Source organism: Akebia trifoliata, chromosome 7, assembly GCF_017979445.1.
Source record: "Akebia trifoliata isolate Shusen 1 chromosome 7, ASM1797944v1, whole genome shotgun sequence".
Taxonomy (NCBI): domain Eukaryota; kingdom Viridiplantae; phylum Streptophyta; class Magnoliopsida; order Ranunculales; family Lardizabalaceae; genus Akebia; species Akebia trifoliata.
In genome coordinates, this window is record NC_141381.1 from 16,668,870 (window position 1) to 16,691,602 (window position 22,733).

General features: G+C 36.8%; 1 pseudogene; it reads left to right on the top strand.

Annotated features, from left to right (window-relative positions):
- The first annotated feature begins 13,386 nt into the window (after nucleotides 1-13,386).
- Nucleotides 13,387-14,850, top strand: LOC147398279 (uncharacterized; annotated as a pseudogene).
- The last annotated feature ends 7,883 nt before the right edge of the window (nucleotides 14,851-22,733 follow it).

A 22,733-nucleotide genomic window follows, 5' to 3' on the forward strand; every position in this document is an offset into this window, starting at 1 on the left:
GAGGAAATCGTAGAGCCGTTTAGCGAGGAATACTTGGTGGGTCATATTGACGACCAGAGTCCGTTACTAATGGAGATCGAGTTGCTATTTCCAAGTCTTCTCAAGAACCATTGTAAGGAATTGGCGGTCCGATGACTAGGGCAAGGACAAAGAAGATGGAAGAGGCATTGCAAGGCTTGATTGTGGAAGTCCAACACAAAGAGGCTATTCTAGAAGATTCTAAGGCTAACTTTGGAGATATCAAAGTTTCATCAAGGATGGTCAACTATCTTTTTATGCAAGAGATCAATTTGAATGCCAGGGTTAATTGGGAATTGTTATGTTCTAATTGTCCTTAGTTTTGAATTCTTTATTTCCTAAGGACTAATTAGACTTTCTTTAGTTTTTCCAAGGACTAATTAGAATTAATCTTGATCTAATTTGTCTATAAAAGGGCACCTCATTTTGTAATTAAGACACAATTGATAATTTACATCTTATGAGATTTTGAAGTTTATTCAAAGAAACTTTAGCTTTGATTCATGCTTTCTTTATGGGTTCTTTATGAGTTTTCATTCGAGTTCTTGAAGAAAAGACATGACTCTTCGACTTACCAAGGAAGTGATCAATCCTTGTGGTGTCGTTAGATTGAGGTTTCAAGGACTTAGTTTCCTTGGGGTTTTAGTCGGATCAACATTTTAATTTGTTTTAAAACCATCTAGAACGTTTGAAGACTAGAAGAGATCATCAAGAGAAGGTCTTAATTCAAGAAGGTTCACATCATTTGGTATCAGAGCTTTAAGATTGCTGGAAAAATACATCAAGATTGCTGGAAAATACATCAAGAATGAAGTAATCCTTCGAAGATTTGGTTCGGGTGACATTCAAATTGGAGATCAAACGTGGTAGAATTTGCTCCCCAACAAAATTTCAAATCAATTCAAAGCCAACGGTGCCTAGAAATCAGGTTTTTCTTATTCTAAAAATCATTCTTGATACGTTCTTGATTGGAAATACATGAACATTCATTGAAATTTTCGTTCTTATCTATATATATATATATATATATATATATATATATATATTTATCAAATACCAACAAACCATTGAAATGGTAACCGATCATGTGTTAACGATCTATGTTTGTTAAAAATACAAATTACCCATTTATATTTATAATTTCTGGTTCTTGTGTTCTTTTAATGAATATTCAAATGAATAACAAATGAACTGCTAGAATCATTTGGTATCAAAACATCTACTGATTTTTCATCTTCGAATTCCTTCACCACGTGATATTTGTTTTTTTTTTTTCTTTTTTTTTCTGTCTTGCTGAATTACAAATTGATGTTATCATTTTAATTTCTTACTAAATTTCTTGCTGTAAATTCAGTTAGTGGGCAACTATCTTTTCTGCCATTAAAAGAGATAAGAACAAAGGAAAATTCAAATATTTTCATGTGTTCTTGTTCTTGATATACTTGAGTTTTTCTGAAAATAAAAAGTTCTTGCTGTTTGTATTTGTTTAAAATTCATAAAATGAAAACATTTCTTCAAAAAAAAAAAAAAAAACACGTTTCCCTTTGAACATTGGATTACCATTCAAACAAACCACGTTGTTGAATTCTTGTTGAATATCCGATCTGATCAAAAGATGTAAAAAAAAAAAAACAACAGAATCATTTGTTGGAATTTGCTTTCAACATATTGGAATTCACTTATTTTCGGATCTGTCAAGTGTGCCATCAGCTTCAAACATAGATACTTTAGAAAACTTATGTTTCGCAAGTTTAAAAAAAAAAAAATTTTAAAGAAAAAAATTGGTGAAACATTTCTTTCACACATTCTTTCTTGCTGAAATTTCAGAAGAGAAGCACATATCTTCCAAATATTTTCTTTTGCAATTGGATCACCAAACAAGAACACAAGAACCATTGAAGTTGCTATTCTTTAATTACACCTTTTATTGCTGTATTTGTTTGAGGTTTCTCTGAGTTTGCCACAACAACCACTCTTTAAAAAAAAATAAAAAAATAAAAAAAATAAAAAAAATAAAAATCTTTCCAACAAATGACCTCACAAGACATATATCTCTCACTGGTTCAAAATCCACATTTGAAATAAAATTGAAACGTGGTCCAAGAAGCTCTCTTTGGTTTCTTTTAATTGTGTTTCAGTCTTGTATGACCTCACCTTTGATGTTGTAGCTCTCACTAGATAGCCACTGAATTGGCATGTTCGCCTGAAATACTAACAGCAGAAAACTCCCAAACGCTAAAACACCACAACAATTTGTGTATTTCAACTGTTGAATGTGTCCTATCTTTGATGTGTTACATTCAAAACGTTATTTTCTGTTGCTGAATATCTGTTCAAACATTGATTTCTTTTGCTGAATTTCAGCCACAACGTATATATATTTGTACATGTATATTTGACTTGTTGTGTATCACGACCTTATCGAAACAAAAACACTTATTGTTTTTGCTGATTTTTCTACTACAACGTGTCTATATATACCTACATATATATATATTTGCTTCTCGACCTTACTTGCTGAATTGAATTCTTGGTTCATTTTAAAATTGTTCTATCTTCAAAGAAAGAAAGAAAGAAAAAAAAAAAAGGGATGGCTATTCGCTGTTTGTAGTTGCTGAAAATTGATAAATTAGAGCTGTTAACTTCAAACGGCCATAACCTTTGATCCGGGTATCGGAACGACTATTAGTGCATATCAAATCGAAGCTCTTTTCGAGATCTACAAGTTGAACGAGGCATAGCCTCGTTCCATACTGTTTCGACCTTCAATTCCATCATTTTCATCACTTTTCGGGACTTACAAGATTGTTGTATATTTTTTTTGTTGTTTTCATTATTTTAACTTACAGGATATCAACCATGAGTAAGGAAGGGGGAGAACCACATGAGACCGATTTAAAATTATTCATCAAGGCCGTTCATGATCAATTTAAATTGTTGAATTCAAGGTTGGACAATATGGAATCCTCTAATGAATCTAAACCATATCGAAGACATGAGTTCGACGGAGAAGAAGATATTCATTCCGAAGCAGAGAGAGTACATTATCGACGGGATAAGAAAGTAGATTTCAAAGAAGATAACAATTTGGGTAGCATAAAGATGACGATTCCGACCTTTCACGGAAAGAATGATCCTGAATTATATTTGGAGTGGAAAAGAAAAGTTGAGCACGTTTTTGATTGTCATAATTATTCTGAGGATAAAAAAATAAAGCTAGCCGCAGTGGAATTTACAAACTATGCCAGTATATGGTGGGATCAATTGGTGATCAATAGTTGTAGAAATGGTGAGAGACCTATTCGATCATGGGATGAGATGAAGTCAATGATGCGTAAAAGATTTATTCCTAGCCATTACTATCGAGATTTGTATATTAAATTGCAAGGGTTGGTTCAAGGTTCCATGAGTGTAGAGGATTATTATAAAGAAATGGAGATTGCCATGATTAGAGCAAGCATAGAGGAAGATAGAGAAGCAACCATGGCTAGATTCATTGTCGGATTGAACAAAGAGATTGCTGATGTGGTTGAGTTGCACCATTATGTGGAGATGGAAGAGTTACTGCACAAAGCCATTAAAGTGGAAAAGCAAATAAAGTCTAGAAGGTTCAGATCTGGATCATCTTCTAATAATCCGTGGAGACCAAATTGGAAGGACAACAAAATTCCTTTCAAACCAAAAGAAGAAGCAAAGTCGAAGCCTTTGGTTTCTATTCCTAAAGATAGACCTGAAACAAAGCCTCTTATTAAGTCACGTCAGATTAAGTGTTTTAGGTGCCAAGGGTTTGGACATATTGCTTCTGAATGCCCAAACAAAAGGGTTATGGTTGTATTGGCAAACGGAGACATTGAAAGTGCTAGTTCAAGTGACAACGAGATGCCTCCATTAGAGGATTGTTCTGATATTGAAGTAGAAGAGCCTGTGCATAGTGATTTACTTGTCACCAGGAGAGCTTTGAGTATACAGCCTAAGGATGAAGGAGATGAGGAGCAACGTGAGCATATTTTTCACACACGATGCCACGTGAAGGATAAAGTCTGTACATTGATTATTGATAGTGGGAGTTGTACCAATGTCGCTAGTACCTTGTTGGTAGAGAAGTTGAATTTGAAATGGCAGAAACATCCTAAACCGTATAAGCTTCAATGGTTGAATGATTGTGGAGAAGTGAACGTAAACAAGCAAGTTCAGGTTCCTTTCTCAATAGGCAAGTATGTGGATGAGATTATTTGTGATGTGGCACCGATGCATGCCGGTCATATATTGCTCGGTCGACCGTGGCAATTTGATAGGAGAGTGTCGCATGATGGGTATAAAAATCGTTATTCTTTTGTAATGAACAATCGAAAAATTGTATTGGCCCCTCTCAAACCTTTGCAAGCTTATGAGGACCAGATTAGGATAGCAAGTGAGTGCAAAAAGAGAGAGAAACAAAGGTGTGAGCAAAAAGGAGAGCAAAGTGAGCAACCTAGAGAGAAGAATAAAGTACTGAGTGTACTTGCTGACAAATATGATGTTAAAAATGTAATGATAGCAAGGCCACAAGTTTTAGTTCTTATGTACAAAGATGTTTACTTTTCTACTGATGATCTTAACTCATCTTTGCCTAGTGTTGTCTTGTCTTTATTGCAGGATTTTGAGGATTTTTTTCCCCAGGAGATTCCACATGGTTTACCTCCTTTAAGAGGAATTGAGCACCAAATAGACTTCATACCTGATTCTGCTATACCAAATAGACCTGCTTATAGAGCTAATCCCGAGGAAACAAAGGAAATACAGAGGCAAGTGGATGAACTGTTGCAGAAGGGATTTGTAAGGGAAAGTCTCAGCCCATGTTCGGTTCCTGTTCTCTTAGTACCAAAGAAAGATGGAACATGGCGCATGTGTGTGGATTGTCGAGCTATTAATAAAATAACGGTAAAATATAGGCATCCTATCCCTAGGTTAGATGATATGTTTGACGAATTGCATGGCTCTCGTTTGTTTTCTAAAATTGATCTAAAGAATGGGTATTATCAAATTCGCATGAAAGAGGGAGATGAATGGAAAACTGCATTTAAAACTAGATATGGGTTGTATGAATGGTTAGTAATGCCCTTCGATTTAACTAACGCCCCTAGTACATTTATGAGATTAATGAACCATGTCTTGCGTGCTTTCATGGGAAAATTTGTGGTAGTTTACTTTGATGATATTTTAGTCTATAGCAAAAATGTTGATGACCATGTGAAGCATTTGCATGCTGTGTTTAGTGTGTTAAGATAACATCAATTATATGTTAATCTTAAGAAATGCACATTTTGTATGGAATCTGTTGTGTTTATTGGATTTGTTGTTAGTTCGCAGGGAATTAGCGTTGATGAGAAAAAGGTAAGGGCAATAAAGGATTGGCCTACACCTAAGAATGCGAACGAGGTAAGAAGTTTTCATGGTTTAGCAAGTTTTTATCAAAGGTTTGTTAAAGATTTTAGTTCTATTGCTGCACCTTTGAATGAACTTGTTAAAAAGAATGTTGTTTTTAATTGGGTTAATGTGCATGATCAGGCTTTCCAAACTTTGAAAGATAAGTTAACTAATGCACCTTTGTTGTGTTTGCCTAACTTTGATAAAGCTTTTGAAATAGAGTGTGATGCATCCGGGATTGGAGTAGGAGCTGTTTTGATGCAGGATTCTAAGCCAATAGCTTATTTTAGTGAAAAGCTGAGTGGGGCAGCATTGAATTATCCTACTTATGACAAAGAGCTTTATGCACTAGTGAGAACTCTTCGAACATGGCAACATTATTTATGGCCAAGGGAATTTATCATTCATTCTGATCATGAAAGCTTGAAATTCCTGAAGACCCAAGGTAAGCTTAATAAAAGACATGCTAAATGGTTGGAGTTTATAGAAACATTTCCTTATGTAATTAAATATAAACGTGGGAAGGAAAATGTTGTGGCCGATGCATTATCAAGAAGGTACGTATTACTTACTTCATTGCAAACTAAACTACTTGATTTTGAATTAATTAAAGATTTGTATGCCAATGATTCTGATTTCAGCCAAGTACGGAATGCATGTGCTAAGTGTGCATTTGGTGACTTTTATAGGCATGAGGGATTTCTTTTCAAGAAAGATAAATTGTGCGTGCCAAATTGTTCTGTTCGTGAATTACTTGTAAGTGAAAGTCATAGGGGAGGTTTAATGGGTCACTTTGGTGTCCTAAAAACTTTAGATATCTTACGTGAGCATTTTTATTGGCCCCATATAAAGCATGATGTTCAATCTGTTTGTGACAAGTGCATTACATGTAGGCAAGCAAAGTCTAAAATTCGACCGCATGGCTTGTATACCCCTTTGCCTGTACCTAATCAGCCTTGGACTGATATTTCTATGGATTTTGTTTTAGGATTGCCAAGGACTCAAAATGGTAAAGATAGTATATTTGTTGTTGTTGATAGGTTTAGTAAGATGGCCCATTTTATTGCATGTACTAAAACCAATGACGCAACACATATTGCTGACTTGTTTTTCAAGGAGGTAGTTCGATTGCATGGGCTACCTAAATCAATTGTTAGTGACAGAGATGTTAAGTTCCTTAGTTATTTTTGGCGTACTTTATGGAGTAAATTAGGAACTAAACTTCTATTTTCTACTGTTGCACATCCTCAAACGGATGGCCAAACTGAAGTAGTTAATAGGACACTTACTACCTTGTTGCGTGCTATCATTCAAAAAAATTTAAAATAATGGAAAAAGTGTTTACCACATATTGAGTTCGCATATAATAGGACTATTCATTCAACTACTTCATTTTCTCCATTTGAGATTGTTTATGGTTTTAATCCTTTAACGCCTGTGGATATTTTACCTTTGCCTACTAATGAACATGCTAATCTTGATGGTAAGAAAAAGGCAGACTTTGTGAAAGATTTACATGCCAAAGTTCGAGCTAACATTGATAGGAAGAATGAGCAATATGCTAAGTAAGCCAATAAGGGTCGTTTGAAAGTTATCTTCCACCCTGGAGATTGGGTTTGGGTGCACTTGAGTAAAGAGCGGTTTCCTACCCAAAGGAAATCAAAATTGCAACCTCGAGGAGATGGTCCATTTCAAGTCTTGGAACGGATCAATGATAACGCCTACAAAGTTGATTTGCCAAGTGATTATGGTAATGTTAGTGCAACTTTTAATGTTGCTGATTTATCCTTGTTTAATGTAGGTGATTCGAGGACGAATCTTTTCGAAGAGGGGGAGAATAATGGAGATCGAGTTACTGTTTCCAAGTCTTCTCAAGAACCATTGTAAGGAATTGGCGGTCCGATGACTAGGACAAGGACAAAGAAGATGGAAGAGGCATTGCAAGGCTTGATTGTGGAAGTCCAACACAAAGAGGCTATTCTAGAAGATTCTAAGGCTAATTTTGGAGATATCAAAGTTTCATCAAGGATGGTCAACTATCTTTTTATGCAAGAGATCAATTTGAATGCCAGGGTTAATTGGGAATTGTTATGTTCTAATTGTCCTTAGTTTTGAATTCTTTATTTCCTAAGGACTAATTAGACTTTCTTTATTTTTTCCAAGGACTAATTAGAATTAATCTTGATCTAATTTGTCTATAAAAGGGCACCTCATTTTGTAATTAAGACACAATTGATAATTTACATCTTATGAGATTTTGAAGTTTACTCAAAGAAACTTTAGCTTTGATTCATGCTTTCTTTATGGGTTCTTTATGAGTTTTCATTCGAGTTCTTGAAGAAAAGACATGACTCTTCGACTTATCAAGGAAGTGATCAATCCTTGTGGTGTCGTTAGATTGAGGTTTCAAGGACTTAGTTTCCTTGGGGTTTTAGTCGGATCAACATTTTAATTTGTTTTAAAACCATCTAGAACGTTTGAAGACTAGAAGAGATCATCAAGAGAAGGTCTTAATTCAAGAAGGTTCACATCAGTTACCCGGTGAACACCATGACTACTTCTACTAGGAGTTCGTTTGTCTTAGGAGCGGTATATGTTCTTTTTGGGGCCGAGTGCTAGGTCTATGTTAGAGTGAGGAAATTTTTGTAATCCTGTATATTTTCTTCTTTTTGTGCAACTCTGATCAAATTCTACGATATTCACAGTTTACTGTCTTCCGTACTTTGTATACTTTGGTTCATTGTCATATGCAGGATCTGTTGGTTATCTGTTTTTCTTTGTTTTGAGTTCCGTAAAATGCTAACAAAAAATGGAGAAAATTGTCCAAGTTTCAAGGTTCGACCTCGGGATTTGTGTTAGCGTTTGGCAGGGCGTCACAGATGGTATCAGAGCTCATTAGTAGTTTCGTATTCGAATTTCAAGCTCTTCCGTGTCTAGAGTCCATAGAACCTACAAAGACTAAGATAGGATTTTAGGTTCATTCTGTTAATAATGAAAATGATGTTCATTACTAAATTCCTATTCAAGATATTCATTAATTCTTTCATAAGAACGATTTTAGCATGATGATAATAAATGCCTTGCTATTGATGAACAGAAACAAAATGAACAGGCGAGGCAGATGCAGAGGTAGAGGCCGAGGGAGAGGCCTAAACACACTAGAGATGGGACAAGCATCGAATCTGACCACCAATCTGATAGCATAGCTAATGTCGTTTATGAGATAGATGGCTGAGTCCCAGAACAAGTTTAGGGAGGAGATGCTTGAGTCACAGGCTATACTAGTCGAGGAAGTGGCTTAGTTGAGGGAACGCCAGGCTTCTTCACAGGAAGCCAACCCTATTCCACCTCAGGAGCCACCACAGTAGCCACGGCCACAGGTTGTGCCGCTGAGAGCCACGAGGACTCCCCCATCCCAGACTCAGACATATCCGGGGATATGGCTACAGAACTTCCAGCGATTACGCCCACCTAGGTTTGGAAGTTCTTCCGACCCGGTAGAGGTCGAGGAGTAGATTTTGAGGGCCCGAGAGATTCTGAGCACCATGTAGTGTCCGAGAGACCAGTGGGTAGCGGTGGCTGCCTTTCAGTTTGACGGGGATAGCAGCTATTGGTGGCGTTTCGAGAGGAATGTTTTGGGAGAGGGACCCTTCGAGTAAGCCGATTTTGAGAGGATGTTCTTGGAAAGATTCATATCTGAGACGACCCAAGAGATCAAGCATCAGGAATTTTCAGGTTTGGTGCAAGGTAGTATATCCGTTACGAATTACGAGCTGAGATTTACTAGATTATCACGATATGCACCCGAGTTCATTCCGATCGATCTACAGAAGCCTCATAGATTTTTCAGAGGACTACGACCCTACCTAAGGGCCAGGATGTCAGTAATTGAGACCACTAGCTATCGAGACACAGTGAGCCGGGCTCAGAGGGTTGAGCGAGAGGAGATGGAGCTACGGACTTCGAGGGGACAGGTTAGTCGACCCTAGACTTCTTTTCCTCCTAGGGCTGATCCGGCCAAGAGGACGATGCTTTTGAGACCGAGTGCTTCAAAACCCACATATCCGTAGTATCGAGCTCCTACGCCGTCGAGTTATGGACCAGTTGGGGTTCCAGTGGGGCCAACAGGGCCAAGGGGACCAACCAGACAGATTCCGAGACCACCTGCCCCATAGAAACCTATACAGACGGGACCTTTGGCATGCTTTGGGTGCAGGCAGACGAGACATATCAGGAGGAACTGCCCTTCAACACAGTGACAGTCAGGAGTGATTCCTAGACCCCAGGTCAGGGTGTACCATCTGACTCAGGAGGAGATACCAATTTCAGACGAGGTGGTAGAAGGTACAATTTTGATTTTCAATGTTAAGATTCGAGTTTTGTTTGATACCGGTTCTTCTAGATCATATATTTCCACCGAGATTGCATAGTTGTTAGACTTTGAGATTTCTGACACGGGTCGAGTAATGAAACTATCCATACCGTTAGGAGATCGACAAATAGCCCAGAGATTGTGTCGAAACTGTATAATTAGGATAGAGGACCAGGAGATGAGTACCGAATTTATGACATTAGATAGTTGCGACTTTGATGTCATATTGGGGATGGATTGGCTAGTGCAGAACCATGCCCACGTGGATTTTTCCACGAGGTCAGTAGATTTTAGAAGTCCCGGATATCTGGAAGTCAAGGTTCGAGGATCTAGATATAGAAGAGATGGTCCTATGTGAAAGCGCCCTCGATCCGCGGGGTGCGCGGATCCGCTTTTGACCCTTGAGGTTTGGGAGTCGCCACCTAGTTATTGTGGTCTAGGAACCAAACTGACTCTAACATGGATAAAAAGAACTAATCTACCATAAAAAATCTGAATTCGGGGATCATGTTACGGGGTTGGAAGGTGTTAGGCACCAACCCCGCCCGGCCAAAGCCGGTCTCTACTAACTTCCCAAATATATCACATTGCTAAAAACCTAGATAAAAACAAAAATAAAAATTTCATACCTTTCCGATAGCAAAGATTTTGCTCCCTCAGATCTGACAAAAAGAGCTCCTTGTACTGTACTCCCTTGCTTCGTTCTGTCTCCGGATTTGACTTCGGATCTCCTAGATCAAGGTATCTCCTTATTTTTGGATCTGAACTCTTCAAGTTTGTTACGGATTTGGGGGTGTTTTTGGAGGGATTTTAGGTGTTTTCTAGACTAAAATTGAAGGAGGGATGTTAGGTAAGGAGTTGGGGCTCCAAAACTAGGGTTTATGGGGGGCTAGGGCAGCTTCTAGACCTACTTCTCCTAGGGTTTATGATTTGATACGAAAATAGGGTGTGAGCACCTCTATTTATAGATGTTTTTAGGGGTTGATGTGGATAGAGTTAGTGTTTAATTAGAGATCTTTTAATTAGAGTTGTGTTTTACTTAAAATTGTTTTAGGTAGAATTATGTTTTAATTAGAATTGTTTTAGGTAGAATTGTTTTTAAGTTAGAACTCTATTAGATAGAGTTATTATTTAATTAGAATTCTATTATGACTTTTGGTCTTATTTGATTGACTTTTAATGTTTTGACTTTAGTCTTAATTGATTGACTTTTAATATCTTGACTTCAGTCTTGCTTAATTGACTTTAATTTTTGACTTTAGTCTCACTTGATTGACTTTAATACTTTGACTACAGTCTTGCTTGATTGACTTTAAATTTTTGGAGAACCCCCTTCCATTATTTCTTTAATTCTTTGGACCCCCAAATGGAGGGGTCCTTAAAGAAATATCCCACGAACCCTCAACAATTTTGCCTGAGAGTCCGATTAATCGATTTTTTAGGTTCAAAATTTTAAATTAATTTCATTAATGTTTCACTTTAATTATTTAATGTTTTATTTATTAATTTTGAATTTTTTAATTATGAAAATTGTGAAATTACCGTTTTGCCCCCAGAGAGGACTTTTCACGTTTTAAGTCGGTTTTTAATGTTCTAGGATGTTTTAGAATCGATTTTTCGTAAGGAATTCAATGGAAATATTATTTTGTGTTATTTATGAAATTTTTTGTGTGAAATGGTCGTGAACTTTATGAGGGGCATTTTCGTAATTTTGTCGAATTCTGTGAAAATTGGCAAAATGATTTATTTGGTTTCGATTTGTTATTTTATGTGTTCGAGAGAGTTTTCCTAAGCGTAACGTAGGCTCTAGGGTTATTTTGAGGTTAGGGGTATTTAGGTAATTTGGTCAATTTTTAGTGATTTTTATCGTGAAACTTCTTTTTGGTCTGCAAGATGATGATTTCTATATTTCTGGGGTCGTATTTTCCTAACGTAGTGTGGTTTCTAAGGTTTTGTCAATTCGAGATACCTCATCCGGATTTCTGAAACATATCGGATAACAAAATAAAGCAATGGAATACACATCCATCATTGGGAATCATTGCGATCGGGCTGACGAGTTGATTAATCAGACGGATGCAAAAATGGGGTGTCTACACTATGTATAACCAGTTGGGAAATTCTAGCGCAGCAAAGCTAGAGACATCACCAGATATGGTAGAGGTAGTCAAGGAATTTGGAGATGTTTTTCCAGATGAATTACCAAGTTTGCCTCCAAGTCGTGAGATAGAGTTTTCTATCGATTTGGTACCGGGCACAGGACCTATCTCCATCGCACCATACCGAATGGCCCCTGTAGAAACCCGAGAGTTAAAAGCGCAGATTGATGAGCTTACTAACTTGGGGTTTATTTGATTGAGTTCCTCACCGTGGGGAGCACCCGTTTTGTTTGTCAAGAAGAAGGATAGATCACTTCGATTATGTATCGACTATCGGAGGTTAAATCAATTGACCATCAAGAATAAGTACCCCCTTCCGTACATCGATGATTTATTTGACCAACTGTAGGGTGCCAATACTTCTCTAAGATTGATTTGCGATCTGGGTACCACCAGTGGAGGATTCGGGAGGCGGATATTCCGAAGATTGCATTTCGGACCAGGATAGGACACTTTGAGTATCTAGTGATGCCTTTCGGTCTGACGAATGCACCGACAACATTCATGGATCTGATGCACCGGGTACTTTGGAAGCACCTTGACAAGTTTGTCATTGTGTTCATAGATGACATCTTAATTTACTCTAAATCGAGGGAGGATCATGAGAGATACCTCAGAATCACATTACAGATATTACGTGAGCATAAGCTATATGCCAAGTTCAGCAAGTATGAATTCTGGCTCTAGAAAGTGAAATTCCTAGGACACGTGGTCTCCAATGAAGGAATAGCAGTAGACCCCTCCAAGGTGGAAGCCATATTGACGTGGAAACAGCCTAAGACGGTGATAGATATTAGAAGTTTTATTGGGATGGCAGGCTACTATAGAAGATTTATTGAGAGATTCTCCACTCTTGCAGCATCATTGACGAGACTGATGTAGAAAAATGTCCGGTTTGAGTGGGATGACGAGTATGAGACTGCATTTCAAGAATTAAAGAAAAGATTGACGACCGCTCCAATTTTAGTATCTCTGATTCCGGGTGAAGGCTTGACGATCTTCACTGATGCTTTTGGGATTGGTTTGGGAGCCGTATTGATGCAATTTGGGAAAGTAGTGGTATATGCATCTTGGAAGTTGAAGAATCACGAGAAGAATTATCCAGTCCATGATCTTGAGTTAGCCGCTATAGCATTTGCACTACGCATTTGGAGATACTATCTATACGGGAAGAAGTTTGAAGTGTTCTCTGATCATAAGAGCCTCAAGTACATATTCTCGCAGCGAGAATTAAATATGAGGCAACGACATTGGATGGAATACCTCAAGGACTACGACTTTACCCTTGAATATCACCCGGGGAAAGCTAATGGGGTTGCCAACGCGTTGAGTAGAAACACCGTAGCTCATATGATGTTGAAATAATGGCAATTACTTGAACAAGTTGCAGAAATAGTATTTGAGACTCCAAGGGAAAATTTTAGACCGCACATGTATCTGGGTACATTGAGAATTGAAAATGAGTTGATAGCACGAATTAAAGATGCCCAGAAAGTAGATGAAGATGTGGGGGAATATGAGCTGAGAGCTAAGGACCTGATTGACCTAGATTGGTCGAAAGGATCAGATGAGGTTATCAAATTTCGAGATAGGATGTGGGTACCGCAAGACTTGCTATTGAGGTCCGACATATTAGGCGAGGCACACCGTTCTCGATATTCGATTCACCCAGGAGGTACGAAGATGTATAGAGACCTACGAAGGAATTTCTGGTTTCCGGGTATGAAGAAGGTAATTGCAGAATATGTAGGTAGATGCCTAACTTGCTAGCAAGTCAAGGCAGAACACCGTAACCCAGCAAGCTTGTTCCAACCATTACCCATAGTGGAATGAAAATGGGAACACGTGACCATGGACTTTGTAGTAGGATTACCGAGAGCTAGTGACAGGTCGGATGCCATATGGGTAATTGTGGATAAACTGACGAAATCAGCGCATTTCATCCCAATCCGAGTCTCATTCACCGTCGATAGACTGAGCCAGATATATATAGCTGAGATAGTACGACTACATGGAGTGCCAGTTTCTATCGTGTTAGACAGGGATCCTAGATTTACTTCCCGATTCTAGGAAAGTCTGCACAAAGCAATGGGTAGTCAGTTGAACTTCAGTCTAGCACTCCACCCACAGTCTGATGGATAGTCTGAACAAGTAATCCAGATTTTGGAAGACATGTTGCAGGCATGTGTTTTGGATTTTGGAGGGAGTTGGAAGCGTTACTTACCAATGGTGGAATTCTCCTATAATAATAGCTTCCAAGCTAGTATTGGCATGGCACCATTCGAGGCTTTATACGGCAGGCCGTGTCAATCACCAATATGTTGGGCAGAAACAGGAGATGCCACGGTATTAGGGCCCGAGATAGTTGAGGAAACTACTGAGATAGTACGCATTATTCAGGACAGACTAAAAGCTGCTCAGAGTAGACAGAAAAGCTATGCAGACAAGCGGCGCAGACCTTTGGAATTTCAAGTTGGGGATCAAGTATTCTTGAAGGTATCGCCTCGAAGAGGGATCTCCAGATTTGGCGTTAAGGGCAAATTAAAGCCGTGATTTGTAGGACCATTTGAGATAGTTGAGCGAATAAGTCTAGTGGCGTATCGATTAATTCTACCCCCACAGCTTCAGCAAGTTCACAATGTGTTCCACGTGTCCATGCTGAAGAAGTACTTACCAGACCCTTGACACGTGGTTGACTAACAGAATTTAGAGGTAGATGAAGACATATCCTACAAGGAAGGTGCAGTACAGATACTAAATAGGAGGATAAAGCAACTAAGATCAAAATCTATCCCTCTAGTCAAAGTATTGTGGAGGCACCACAACGTAGAAGAAGCCACGTGGGAAAAAGAGGTTGAGATGCAGGCTAAGTATCCAGAACTATTCCGAGAATAAGGTATGATTTCAATTTCGAGGACGAAATTATATTAGGGGGGGAGAATGTAACACCCCGAGTTTTTAATTTATATCTCGAGGAAATCTAATTGTGAATTTCGATAAAATTCTAAAAGAAGGACTTAGGGTAGATATAGACACCCCATTTTTGCATCCGCTTGATTAATCAACTCGTCAGCCTGATAGCAACGATTCCCAATGATGGATGTTTATCCCAATGCTTTATTTTGTTATTCGATATGTTTCAGAAATCCGGATGAGGTATCTCGAACTGACAAAACTATAGAAACCACGCTATGCTAGGAAAATATAATCCTAAAAGCTTAGAAATCATCATTTTTCAGACAAAAAGAAGCTTCACGATAAAAATCACTAAAAAATGATCAAATTATCAAAATACCCCTAACCTTAAAATATTCTTAGAGCCTACGTTACGTTAGGAAAACCCATTCAAACCCATAAAATAACAAATCGAAACCAAATAAATCACTTCGCCAATTTTCACAAAATTTGACAAAATTACGAAAATGCCCCTCATAAAGTGCACGACCATTCCACACAAAAAATTTCATAAATGACACAAATCAATATTTCCATTGAATTTCTTACAAAAAATGGATTCTAAAACATCCTAAAACATCAAAAACTGACTTGAAACACAAAAAATCGTCTTCGAGGGTAAAATGGTAATTTTACAATTTTTATAATTAAAAATTTTGAAATTAATAAATAAAATATTAAATAATTAAAGTGAAATATTAATAAAATTATTTTAAAAATTTGAACCAAAAAAATCGATCAATTAGGCTCTCAGGCAAAATTGTTGATGGTTGCCAAGATATTTATTCAAGGACCCCTCCATTTGGGGGTCCAAAGAATTAAAGAAATAATAGAGGGGGGTTCTTCAAAAAATTAAAGTCAATCAAGTAAGACTAAATTCAAGATATTAAAGTTAATCAACTAAGATTAAAGTCAAAATTAAAGTTAATCAAGTAAGACTAAAGTCAAGATATTAAAAGTCAACCAAGTAAGACTAAAGTTAAAATCTTAAAGTCAATCAAATAAGACCGAAAGTCAAAACCCTAATAGAGTTCTACTTAAATAATAATTCTATTTAACAATCCTAATTAAATAATAACTCAATTTAATAGAATTCTAACTAAAATATAACTCTACTTAAAACAATTCTAGTTAAAATATAACTCTAAGTAAAAGAATTATAATCAAACACTAATTCTATCTAAACAAACCCTTAAAAAAATTTATAAATAGGGCTCCTCACACCCTATTTTCGTATCAAATGATAAATCCTAAGAGAAGTAGGTCAAAAAGCTTTCCTAGCCTCCCATAAACCCTAATTTCGAAGCCCCAACTCTTTACCTAACACCCATACTTCGATTTTAGCTTGAAAAATACCTAGAAGCTCTTTAGAATCACCCCAAAATTCATAAAAAAAAATTCGAAGAATTCAGATCTAAGAAAGAGATACCTTGCCTCGAAGACCAGAAATCAAATCCGGAGACAGAACGAAGCAAGGAGTACGATACAAGGAACGATTTTATCAAGTCTGAGGAAATAGAATCGTTGCGGTCGAAGGTAAAATTTCTTTTATTTTATCTAGGTTTTTTGTTAGCAATGTAGTCTTATTTGGGATAAGTAGAGACCGACATTCGCCGGGCGGGGTTGGTGCCTAACACTTTCCAACCCCGTAATGTGATCCCCAGACTCAGTTTTTCTTTAGTAGATTAGTCGTTTTTATCCGTTTCAAGTCTATATTCGGTTCCTAGATCGTAATAACTAGGTGGCGACTCCCAAACCTCAAAGGTCAAAAGCGGATCAGCGCACGTCGCGGATCGAGTTCGCTTTTAGTGGCAACTCCACTGGGGATTATTGAGGATCAAACTTGAAAAGCCCCAAGTATGGGAGCATTGCCAAAACGACTTAGTTTTTTTATTTTATTTATTTATTTGTTTATTTTTTTATTATTTTGGCTTGATTGTGGATCGTTTATATGGATTTTGGGTATTGTTTTATTTATTTATTTATTTTTATTTTTTATCTAATTAAGGGTCACTTTTTGATGATCCCTAAATAATGAAAGAGTCAAAGTAACATATGAAGTGAGGATAGAATGATAGTGGTTGGGATGAGAGTCATGGATTTTATTTTTTATTTTAGAAATTATTTTAGCATGTTACTATGCATGTGTGCCGAGTTATGAAAATAAATTATTTGTATGTGATGTGCTAAGAAATTAAAAAAAAATTATTTTTTTATTGTTGTGCGTGATGAGGAGGGTATTCAAAAGAAAAGAAAAAAAAAACAGCACCATCGTGCGTGGTGTGTTGTTAGCAAAAAAAAAACATTTTTTAATATCTTCTTCCCCATGTGTGCTGAAAGGGCAATAAATAAAGAGAATCTCACTTCTCTCTTTCTTCTTTATGTTATGCTTTTTTTTTTCCTCTTTTCTTTTGACTCTCTTTATGCTGAATTGAGTATTGGAAATCCCTCGTGATTATCGACCATGTTGTTAGAATCCTCAACTTCAATGTGGTTCTTTTGTCATCTTCAAAAGATCAGTCACACCATTGGTCCTGTGGTGGAAGTTCAATTTTTATATAATGGAAGGTTTTGGACATTTTAGATTTGAGAATTTAGGCATTACAGTGACGAGGCAAAGAAGTAATACATCCTGGCGGCCTTGATCTGTTTCACAACAATTTCCGGATAGTCATGACATCTCATTATTGTCCTTTACTCCGCCATTCGATCTTGATCTTATCTACTGTAGTGTTATCTCTTCCACCGTTCGATTTCCCTTCCGTCAACATCTTCAATTTTACTTTGACTCGATCACACGATCAAAAGGGAATCATCTTTATCATTGACGTGGCTTTCATCCAGTCGCTACTGCGTTCAATGTAAGTAAAGTCCATAGCGATTCCGATTCATCTTTCATCATTGATTTTCACAATAGTCACAATCATCTCTTGGTGAAAAGAGTTCTTGATTTTGATCTCAACTTACCTCGACCTCCAGAAATTGCAGAATTTATTTGGTTTTTGAGATCTTTATTTATAGAGATCTTTATTTCTTGATTGAATCTCTGAAAGATTTCGAGTTCTAACAGACCGTTAATGAAAGATAAGTTGGAATCGTTTTTTCCGGATTTGGGTTTGTTTTGAAGATCATGAGAAGCCTGTTTTAGGGCTTCTAACGCCTTCAAGACTTGCTGGTTCTTTTCCTTTTGAGTTTCCTCCACGACTTTGTCTCCATAAAGAGAGTATTAAATAAGTTCAATCCACTGTTGGAGGATCTCCTTCAGCAACATAAGAAGGTGCGGTTATTATCATCTGTGTTTTCTCTAATGAAGGCTATTCCACCTGCAAATTGTTGATAAAAAGGTTTGTGGTACATAGATGTTTCATAGGTTTATCTAATAGTAACTTTCAAGGATTATTTTAATTTAGTTTTTATTTTTTGTGAAAAAAGAAACAAGAGTGTTACGAGTGTGTGTTGTTGGCAGCAACATAATAATAATAAAAAGAAGTTGTGAGTTGAGTTGGGCGTTGTGTATCTTGCTTGCAGCAATATACAAAACATACAAAAAAGGTGTTGAGTGTGCATATTGGTGGCAGCCAACGTAAGAAGTGTTGAGTGCTGTGTTGTGCTGGCAGAAGTAAAACACAAGAGTGCATTATTGTGGAAGGTGCTGGCAGCAACATAAAATTTAAAAAAAAAAAAAAATTTATAAAAAAAAAAGAAAAAGAAAAAGGGATGTGTGAGTTGAGGTGCTGGCAACAACATATAAATGAAACAAATGAAAAAAAAGTTGAGTTGTTAGTATTGGTAGCATGTTGTGGCAGCAACATAACAATGAAAAAAATGAGTTAGCTTTTTGTGTGCTACAAGTTGCATAAAAAAACTAATTGTCTTTGGGATGGCAGCAACATGAAATATCAACAAAAAAAAATGGGTTAGTTTTACTAACTTAGTAAGATTCCTTTCTTACTAAGAGTCATTGATTTCACTAAGTGGCACTCCGAAAAGATGATCCAACGCCGCGTGCTTGTGGCGGAAGAAATTCTGAAAAACTTTAAAGGAAAATTTTCAAAATTTTTCTTTTTTTCGAACTTTGATTTTTAAATTTGAAATTTCAATGTCACCCATTTTCAAAATTTCAGATCTAAAAATAAAGTGAATTTTATTTTCGGATCCAAATATTTTCTAATCAAAATTGTATAGACCATAGAATTAGATTATCAATGAGGGAGCCACGTGGCCTAATGACCCTTAGTAATTTTGAAATCTTAATGTGTTAGTCAAGATAACCTAAGTTCTCATTGAGAAATTTGTTGAGTCATAAATTCAAAAATGCCAAAAGAAAAAAAAATTCCAAAAAGAAAAAAAAGGTTGTTGGTTGTTCTTGTCCTCTTGTTTGATTGGTGATTGATATTATTTGGTGTTATCTTGATTGATTGATCATTTTGGTCCCCTTTTGCATTATCTTGATTGATTGCCTGTCTGATATGCCATGATCTTAATTGATATGAATCTTCGATGTGCATGAATGGATCTTGATTGATGTTATGGATATTGTTATGTTTTGTGAACACATTTTCTAATATCCATATTTTGATGCTTTGATTTGGCCTATGGGGCTATTTATCTGAAAAATGCCCTGGGCACACCCCACCATGTACTACACACACCACATGCACGTTTACTGTTTTGCACTTTTGCACGTCCCATATAGCCAACGTGGCACTAGTGCGTGGCCCGGTCTCTTTGGAGATGCGACGTCATTCATGAAAACCACAACTCTAGTCACGTACCTTAGAGTATATCAAACTGGGGCATCAGTACCATCTGATCAGGTGACTCTGAAAGGTATATCGATGCACCCAGGCTGGGGTGACCTGAGCCCTTGACATATTGTAAGCCATACAGTCACATGTCCATTTGCCAACGTAGTACTAGTACGTGGTCAATCCCCTCGTGGGATGCCAAATCATTTATGAACGCTACAACTCTTGACTCGTACCTGTAGGTATATAAAAGATAATCCAAGTACATCAATTGCACTTCTTGGTCAAAACTAGTGCCTAAGTGAGATCCTACCCCGCTGTACCTTACTGTACGAGGGGGATAGACTACGTCTATTCTAGATTGCTCAGCATCGTGCGTCATCTCTCAACTAGGGATCAAACTGGTTGTTTTTTACTTCAGAGAAGTCAGTTGGAGTTTTAGATTATCACTTATAAGGTATATCAAACCAAGTCACCACGTACCGTCAGATTGAGTACGCTCGAGAGGTATATAGGTGTACTTGGGCAAGGGTGGCCAGATAAAGATGCATTGCACGTAATAAGCTTAGAGTCTAGAAACCTTCCCTATAGGTCACGACTCAAACTTATCGTGGGTGTTCCCAGGTTGTTCATTGAATGAGACTTTGTGATTGATGAATGTATGTGAATGATATATGAGATCAAAATGTATGGTTGTCCTCAAGGATAAAAAATTTTTCTTTTGGAAATTAAAATGGGTGCACCGACCTAATAAATAATCCATTTCTTGTAATAATCCATAATGACCTAGTCCATCTCGATCCAACAATCATAATGGGCTGGGTCATTTAGATCAAAATGGAAATAAAATTATTTGCTAAATTCAGGGTTCAACCCATCTTCAAAGAAGAAAAATTATTTACAAAAGGAAAGTATTTTTCAGGAAAAATATTTTCCAAAATAAAATACTTTCCAAAAGAAAAGAAAATGAAGGAAAAATGATTTACAAAAGATCTAATTTTGCATGGAAAATTTTTGAAATATGCTTTTTACCAAAAATCTATTTTTGCATGAACCTTGAAAAATTATTAAAATGTATTTTTCTACAAAGAAAATTACTGCAAAAAATAATCAAATTTGTGAAGATTTTTTTATTCAATGAAAACATTATATGTCGATAATTTTCAAGAGTGCAATAAAATTATTTTCCTTTCTACATGAATGAATTATTTAATGGATTGGTGCACAGAATTAAATAAAACCTTAGGGTTCATTTAAAATGTTATCAAGGGAGTAATACTGAAATTGATCAGATTCACATTTGATGGGGTCTCAAGGTTATCGTTCACCGTTTTGTTAGGGTTACTAGTCCAATCAATTAGAACGAACGTCAACGCCAAATCAATCTTCAAAAATCCTTTAGAATATCTCAACATTTCCCAGTTGTTATTTGAAGATCACAGTGCCTCAGTCATACCGGTTGTAAGCAATGTCTCAGTCCTCAGTCCTAATCAAGCCCGTTGTAGGTAGTCTTGAATTTTCATGAGTCATTTGGGTTAGTTCGAGTCCCTTTCTTTCAGCAAGATCATGTCTTCTTTTCGAGTCGACTCTTTTTTCTGTTGAGTCAAGTTAGTTTGTTGAGTCATAGAGGTATTTTTCGTCCCATTTGAATTTGATTGGATAAAGAAAATTTTTAAATACCTCGAGCGCATTAACGAATTAACTACTAATCTGGCTTCAAGGATAGATTTATTTCCTGAGCAAGAAGATAAGAGTCAAGCTCAACCTTTAATCGAGAAAACAAAGGTCATTGACCTCAGAATAGAAAATAATTCCTAAAGAGATTCAAATAGAAACCCTCCTATCCCTAGGGGAACACAAGGGGATAATGAATTTTCTCAAAAATTTCAAAAGACTTGTTTGTGTGGGCCTATGAGGATATGTTAAATGCAAGCTTAGGTGTTGTCTGACACAGAATAGATATTGGCTTGAGAAAATGAGATCAAGGAAGATGTTACAAAATGTATTAGTACTACACTTCTCAAAATGGTAGAGCTCCCAGAATAGATTACCATTCTCAAATTAATGAAATAGTTGAAGCGATATTGATCTCTGATAATGGGTCGTACATCAAAGCTTAGGTTATCACTCTGTGTTCAAAGTTCGAGGTTCAACATCACATTATCTCTCTACCGTCCTCAGATCAATGGAGTGGTTGAAGCAGCTCGTAGTCTCAAGATAATTATCGTGAAAATGTGTCAATCGTACCAAGATTAGTTAGAAAAGCTACCATTCACAATATGGGGGTGTCGTACTTCAAATATAGTCTTCCACTGGAACTATTTCTTACTCTATAGTATATGATCTGAAACAGTCTTACCAATTGAAATAGAAATCCCATATCTCAAGGTTTTGATGGAAAGTCAATTGCTAGAAACAGATTAGGCTCGTCATTGGGTATGAAGAGCTAAACCAGATTGAAAAGAAAATAACTTAGAGTTTTGTGCCACGTGCAAACTTATTAAAGAAGAGTCACTCTCACGTTTGATAAGAAGGTTACGGTTCATCACTTACAAGTCGGGGATTTGGTACTCGAAGAGAACCGAGCACTTATCTTTTATCTTTGACCCCAGAGGGAAGTTTAAACCTAATTGGGGAGGTCCGTTCATTATCAAAGAAAATATTCTTGGAAAAGCCATCAGACTTCAAGATCATGATGGAATCGAATTACCAGAACCAACCAACCTTGACCAAATCAAATGATACTACATTTAAGGAGGCTATCTTTGGCCGAGTCAATTCTCCTATTACCCAGTTCAATATATCCTTTCTCAACCCCTTGCAGCCTTAAAAAAAAAATAATAATTTATGCCTTTTTATTTCTCAGCCTGATTACCTAACCTAAGGGAGGGAAGAATTCGAACTATGTCTAGGTCTGATCCCAAAATTCTGGGGTACGTAGGCAACTTGAGAAGTTACTTTAGGCCCGACCACATGAAAATAAAAAATAAATTCTCTAACAAAGAAAAAAATCTAAAAAGAAAAAAAAATTCAAAAAAAAAAAAAGGAAAGAAAAAAAATTTCATTTAAAATGGG